We start from the raw sequence: 6,366 nt of genomic DNA, 5'->3' as shown, positions 1-6,366 counted from the left end.
AGAAAAGTATAATTAACATAGGTACTACAATATTTCTATTCCTTCTTTTTATCCTTTTCTGGTTGTGACCTCTATAATGCAGTAAATAAAAATATATTTCAAAAAATATTAATTATTAATAAGGCCAATGAAGAGCATTAGATATTTTGGATATTAATTAGAAAATATATTTAATAGGTTTCAGTATGAAATTCCCTTTTTAAAAAAGGCTGTAAAGCGCTTGTGTTGTCTGCGCGCTTGTGTTATCTAATTCCTGTAAAAAGGCAAGAATTTTTTTAATATTAGAATCCGCAAAATATATTACAGTATTTATCTGATTAATCTGTCAAAAAATTAAAAAAAAAGTTGTCAACAACACACGGTGTTCCCAAGCGGTCTCCCATCTCAGTACTAATCGTGCTCAACGTTTCTTGACTACGGTGATCAGACGAGAACCGGTATTTTAGAACGTGATTTGACCGTTGACGAAAGAAAGTGTTTTTTTTTCGGAGAGTTTGTAATGAGTTGTCTTTTTATATTGTTGGTCTTGTCTTATGTCATCTTCAATAACTTTTTCAAAAAACGTGGTTAAAAATTGTCAAGAAGGACGATGTCAACGCCTACGGAACTTATTAATTTCTCGCATATTAACGATGAAACTATACGAGATTTGATTAAAATCAAAGATTATATCGAGGCAAACATTTGTTTAATATGACAGATTGGAACACGTTTTAATTGCTTATAAATTCTCGACTCTTATTAAAGAACTAATATTAATTTTCGATATTATGTTGTAATTTTTGTGTAAATTTGTGTGTGTTTTTTTTAAATAATTACTGTAGTATATTACTGAGGAAGACCGCGTGCGGTTGAAACGTTTATTTTATAATGATTGTAATTTTCGTTTAAGTTTTATTATAGAATGTTTGTAGTTTTCATATAATGTTTTATGTTTAGTATATATACAGAATAAATTTTATTTGACAGAACAACTCTAAGAATTGCTCGATAAGTTGGCCTTTTTATTTCTCACTAAAGTGTTTTCTGTTACATGAAAATAAATGAAATTTTCTTTTTTAATATCTAACAGATCAATTATAATAATTTAATAAATAAAATATTAATAATTAATTAAAATTTTTATATGATATATAGTTAATAAAATTAATAAACATTAATAAAAGAAAAGGCAATAGAATCAGATAAAAGTTCTCAATATTTTTTCATAGCTGTATATATTTATTGGAGAGCAAAAATATTTCTAGAAGAGAAACGAGCAATAAAAGAGAAAGATAGTCTTATTGTTAGATATTAAGATCCACATGTTAATTAATCAACAATTGTTTTAATCAACATTACTTACAATATCTGTTTTCAAAATATGTAAAACTTTCTTGTAAAATCTTATATATTTATCTACAAAAATACAACGAAAATAACTGTTTTGATCCTGAAATTTTGTCCAGTCTAGCGAATATGATACAGTTTATGGTTTACAGATTCATATAATAATAGATTGTCGAAGTGTTGTCGAATCCGTTTTCCGATTCTTTTCAAATCGCCAAGACCAGAAGTCTATAAATCACTAGAAATTCCTCGCATTCTTGTCATTGTGGGACGATACACTTGTTTCAACTGTCAGGTTGCATGCTGTGTTCGGAGATTCATTCATATCTGCGCAACAATGCTATGCACCTTACGTTTTTCATAGAAAACCCCATGTAAAAATATATACCAGGTTCGGTCGATTTCTCCATTGAGGGATGGAGACGATGCAGAATGAAATGGAAAGCCTCATCCTCCTTTAGATTTCTACGAATAGTATCATCGAATCGATATCGAGAATTATTTCGCTCTTTCTGCGTACTGAAAACTCCATTGTTCCTTGTTGATTTTATCGTATTTATATTTGGAGAGATATTTCCATCTCTTTTTTTCTGTCTCTTATTCTCTCTTAACGCAGTCCACGTCGCATGGTTGCTTTCAAGGATTTACCGCTTACTTTGAAATTTCTTTTCTCTCGAAAGGACGCGCGCTGCGTAGAAGCGTACGATTTTCTTTTCGATACGGCGTTTGTCAACTGGATCGAATAATGGAGTTTAGTTCTTTTTCAATGGAGTTCCGTATATGGGGTTTTATATAAAGGGATAAAATGGCTCGTCTTTAAACTTTGTCGTGTTGCAACACACGCTTGGTAAATCTGTCAGCTCTTCCTTTGGTTACGTATGTTTATTTTCTTAATGGAAATGTCAGATTAATCAGCGGGCTTGTCATTAGTTTTTGCAATCTTATTTAGAATTTGTAGGATTAAAGTGTCTTACATTGTATTTTATAAAAAGTACAAAAATAAAATAATTTAAGAAATATATTATCTTATTTATGTTTGATATAGAATAAGTTTAAATTTATATATTATATGCTGTTTTTCAAGGTAATAATATATTTTCATCAGGGTTGGGAAAGTTACTTTGTAAAAGTAACTAGTTACAGTTACAGTTATTTCATTGAAAAAGTAACTAGTTACAGTTACAAGTTACCGATTTTAAAAAATAACTCGTTACAGTTACTCTAAAAGTAACGAGTCGTTACTTTTCAATTACTTTTTAAAAATAATTATACATTATTTTAAATATAAGGAGCTTACATTTTATGCACAATTACAGTCAAGTATTTAAAAAAATTCTTGAATGTAATATTGATCGATTTGCTTGCGACTTTGCAATTAACATCAATGTATGAATGACCTTTATATACAACAGTAAAAATAGTTATAGTAAGTTACTAAATGGTAATCGCAAAGTCGCAAGCAAATCGATCAATTATTACCTTTAAGAATTTTTTAAAATATTTGACTGTGATTGGTCGATCTTAATTATGTGTTATATTATTTTATGTACACAAAATGAAAATTTTAGGTAAAAGATTAAATCATATGAAGATCCATATGCTATTGTTATCAAAATTTAATTTAATAATATAACGGCTACCATACTTAAACAATACTTTTAGCGCATGTTTCCAAAAAAAGTAACTAATAAAGTAATTATTAAAATAGTTACTAGTTACTAAAAAAATGTAACTAAGTTACAGTTACAGTTACAGATGGAGAAAAGTAACGAAGTTAAGTTATAGTTACCGAAAAAAAGTAATTGTAACTGTAACTTCGTTACAAGTAACTCGTTACTTCCCAACCCTGATTTTCATAATATTCATCAAATAAAGAGACATTCAATAATAATATCAAATAGTTGATAATCTTTAGTTATTTCTATTGTGACAATATAATTGTAATTGCAAAAAAATTATCGCAAATAATAATAGTTTGCAAATACACTACTTAAAAAGAAATAGAGAACACTTTTTCTAAAATATAGAATTTTCAAACTGAAACTCAGTGAAAAATCATAGTAGACTAAAAATTAATGAAGCATTTTAAAGCTTGAAGTTTCAATTTTAATGCGAACTCAGTAGTTTGAGAAAATTTTTTTATCGAAATACAGAGTGTCAAAAATATGTAATTTTAGGGAACAAAGTGTGTTCTTTTTTAACGCATAGACTGAAAAGATAGAGAATTTTTTAAATCACCGATTCCACACTAAAATTGAAACCTTCAAGATGTGTTTTTAATTTTTCGTCTACGATGAAAAGTGTCTCCTATTTTTTTATAATAGTAGCGTACATTATTAACTAGAATGATATTCGCGCGTGCAAAATCGTTCTTCTGAATCCAACAAAGTGACGTCCACTTTTTACGACTGTCGAGCAAATTTGTATGGTGCCTCGAGTCGGCATATTTAAAGCAGAAACGTCTCACATTCCTGGCAACGAGGCCCCCGGTATCTGGGTATTATTTCGCCGGTAGACCGCTTTTTTTATCAGCACGGTCCCGCTGCTAATCTCTCTCTCTCGTCTCTCCGGAGAAGCGTTTCCCTCCACCTTCGCCGTTCTTCTCTCTCACCCCATCCCACTTTCCTCTCATACAATGCACTTTTTACTCGGATTCTGCTTGTTGACAAGTTTTTTTTTTCTCTCTCTCTCTCTCTCGTTGCACGCATCCGCGCGAGTAGTCGTGCCGTCTACTTTCCCCTCTCACCACGTATGCTTCTGACAACCTGGCCCCGTTTTCAGGGTACACGTTTTCGGGGCCTGTGAAGTTTCGCCGCCGCGTCGTCTATCGCGCGGACAAGTTCGTTTTACGTGGACGCGGATCTTTTGTCGTTTTTCGGGGGACGTGACGGCGCAGCGACACCTATGCAGAGAGAGAGAGAGAGAGAGAGCACCCAAAAGGGGCCGACCACACCTGATCCCGGGAGTCCTTTAAGTCCCGAGGAATTCGAAATTGCGCGCCACCGGCCGTTTCGCCCGCTTGGAGCGAGTGACGGCCGAATTATCGACGATCTTTTTGTCTGTTTCGGCTGGCGAACTGTGGCTTAAACGGAGAACTCGAGTATCTCATCTTAAGGGGATGCAATATTCACATGGTTTATTTAATGTCAATATCTAATATTAAAAATATATATATATAAGCTTTATGTAAAATAAACAGTATAACAATTCATTGCTTGAATTCTACACAGGGAGAATTTCCTCTTAGAATTTACCCCGAAAATCATGGACAATATATGGTATTAGAAGAATTTTATAAGAATTTCTCTCATTAATATTTATCACATATAAAAATAGTAATATCTACTACAATAAAATATAAAATTTATTATGTACATACTAAAATTTACTATGTACATATTAATATTTTTTTATATTTTTCCAACTTTGAGACCGTATAGCTTTTTTCCATTCATTTTAGCGCATTAAACAATAAGGATAATCGATAGAACTCTTTGGGGGATTATCAGAACTCTCAAAAAATTGCGGATTCAAAAATTAATTCTCTCGCAGGATTAAAATATTTTTTCGATAATCGGCAGTCTGTTGGCAGTTCTGGCAGCCCCCCAAAAAGTTCTAATGAAAACTATTAGGACTCGATGGGCTACGATGCCAAATGAAAGAGTTAATAGCACTTGAAGTTACAGAGGGTTAACTTCACATTTTTCCAACTTTGAGGCCGTATAACTTTTTTCTATTCTTTTTAGTGCATTAAACAATAAGAATAATCGATAGAACTTTTTGGGGGGTTATTTTATTATATCGATAGAACTCTCAATAAAATTGTCAATTTTCAAAAAAATTGGATTTGAAAATTCTCCCGCAAGATTAAAATTTTTGAATATTATTTTCTTAGAAAAATATGAAAATCTATTACATTTATTACATCAAGCGTTGATAAGTAATTTTTAATTATTGATACAATAATTTAAAGACACATAATTATTTGATTTTTATTAAGATATATCAGACATCGTCTATGATTACACGTCTCAAAATCTAATGTTCTTCCGCGAAATAATACCGGAGCATTAAAGACGACCGACACTGCATTCATTCAGTGCTTTCCCACAGGCTTGCCCGAATCCTGGAAAACCTTTTTCTATTCTCCATGTTTTTTCTCCTTCCTTTTCTCCTAGAGGGAAGCTGAAGGACTCTTTGCATGGGAACGTCCGCGGAATCGCGGACGTTTTACCTCGTTTTCTTCTCGCCCTTTTATCCGTAAACCTCGACGATGCGATCATCTTTGTCACCTAGCCATCACCGCAACGGCTTTCGCAATCCTTTGAGATTTTCATGTAAGATTTCTTTTTTTACGCTTCAGCTATTCTTTGTCCCGACAAATCTCGCTCGAGTCGATCGGACGAATCCACGCTTGTTGTAATCCTTGGAACCCTTCGTCATCTCATTCAAAAATAATATGAAAAAAGCAATGGAAAAATGTCTTGTATTCCTAGATATCAACTAGCTCACAAATGTAACAAGTTACCCATACAATACCGAAAGATTGCAAAAACATTGCATAGACCTTACATTGAAACATTGCAATATTGGTTGCGAAATATTGCTGCATTATTGCTGCAAGATTGCTGCAACGACTAAATGGCCGCTTTTTGTAATATTGCAATGAAACATTACAGTAACATTGTAATGTAATTTTTATAATAATGATTAGTAAAAAGTTGTGGATCTAATAATTTACTTCATAAAATTAAAAATTTTGTATTTAAAATAAATATGTGATGTACAATGGACAGCTTTTTATTCATTCGAATTCATCAAATATTTATCTGTCTGATTTCTGAGGAATCAGTTCAATTTTTGAACCCTTCGTCATCTCATTCAAAAATAATGTGAAAAAAAAGCAATGGAAAAATGTCTTGTATTCCTAGATATCAACTAGTTCACAAATGTAACAAGTTACCCATACAGTACCGAAAGATTGCAAAAACATTGCATAGACCTTGTATTGAAACATTGCAATATTGGTTGCAAAAT

General features: G+C 32.0%; 1 pseudogene; it reads right to left on the bottom strand.

Moving 5' to 3' along the window:
* Positions 1–346: 346 nt before the first annotated feature.
* Positions 347–466, bottom strand: LOC114943534 (5S ribosomal RNA; annotated as a pseudogene).
* Positions 467–6,366: the final 5,900 nt, after the last annotated feature.

This window comes from Nylanderia fulva, unplaced genomic scaffold (genome assembly GCF_048542155.1).
Source record: "Nylanderia fulva isolate GAGA-0341 unplaced genomic scaffold, ASM4854215v1 Scaffold12, whole genome shotgun sequence".
NCBI classification, from domain to species: Eukaryota; Metazoa; Arthropoda; class Insecta; order Hymenoptera; family Formicidae; genus Nylanderia; species Nylanderia fulva.
Note: the sequence above shows the minus strand (reverse complement) of the source record. Positions and strands in the feature narration are given on the sequence as shown.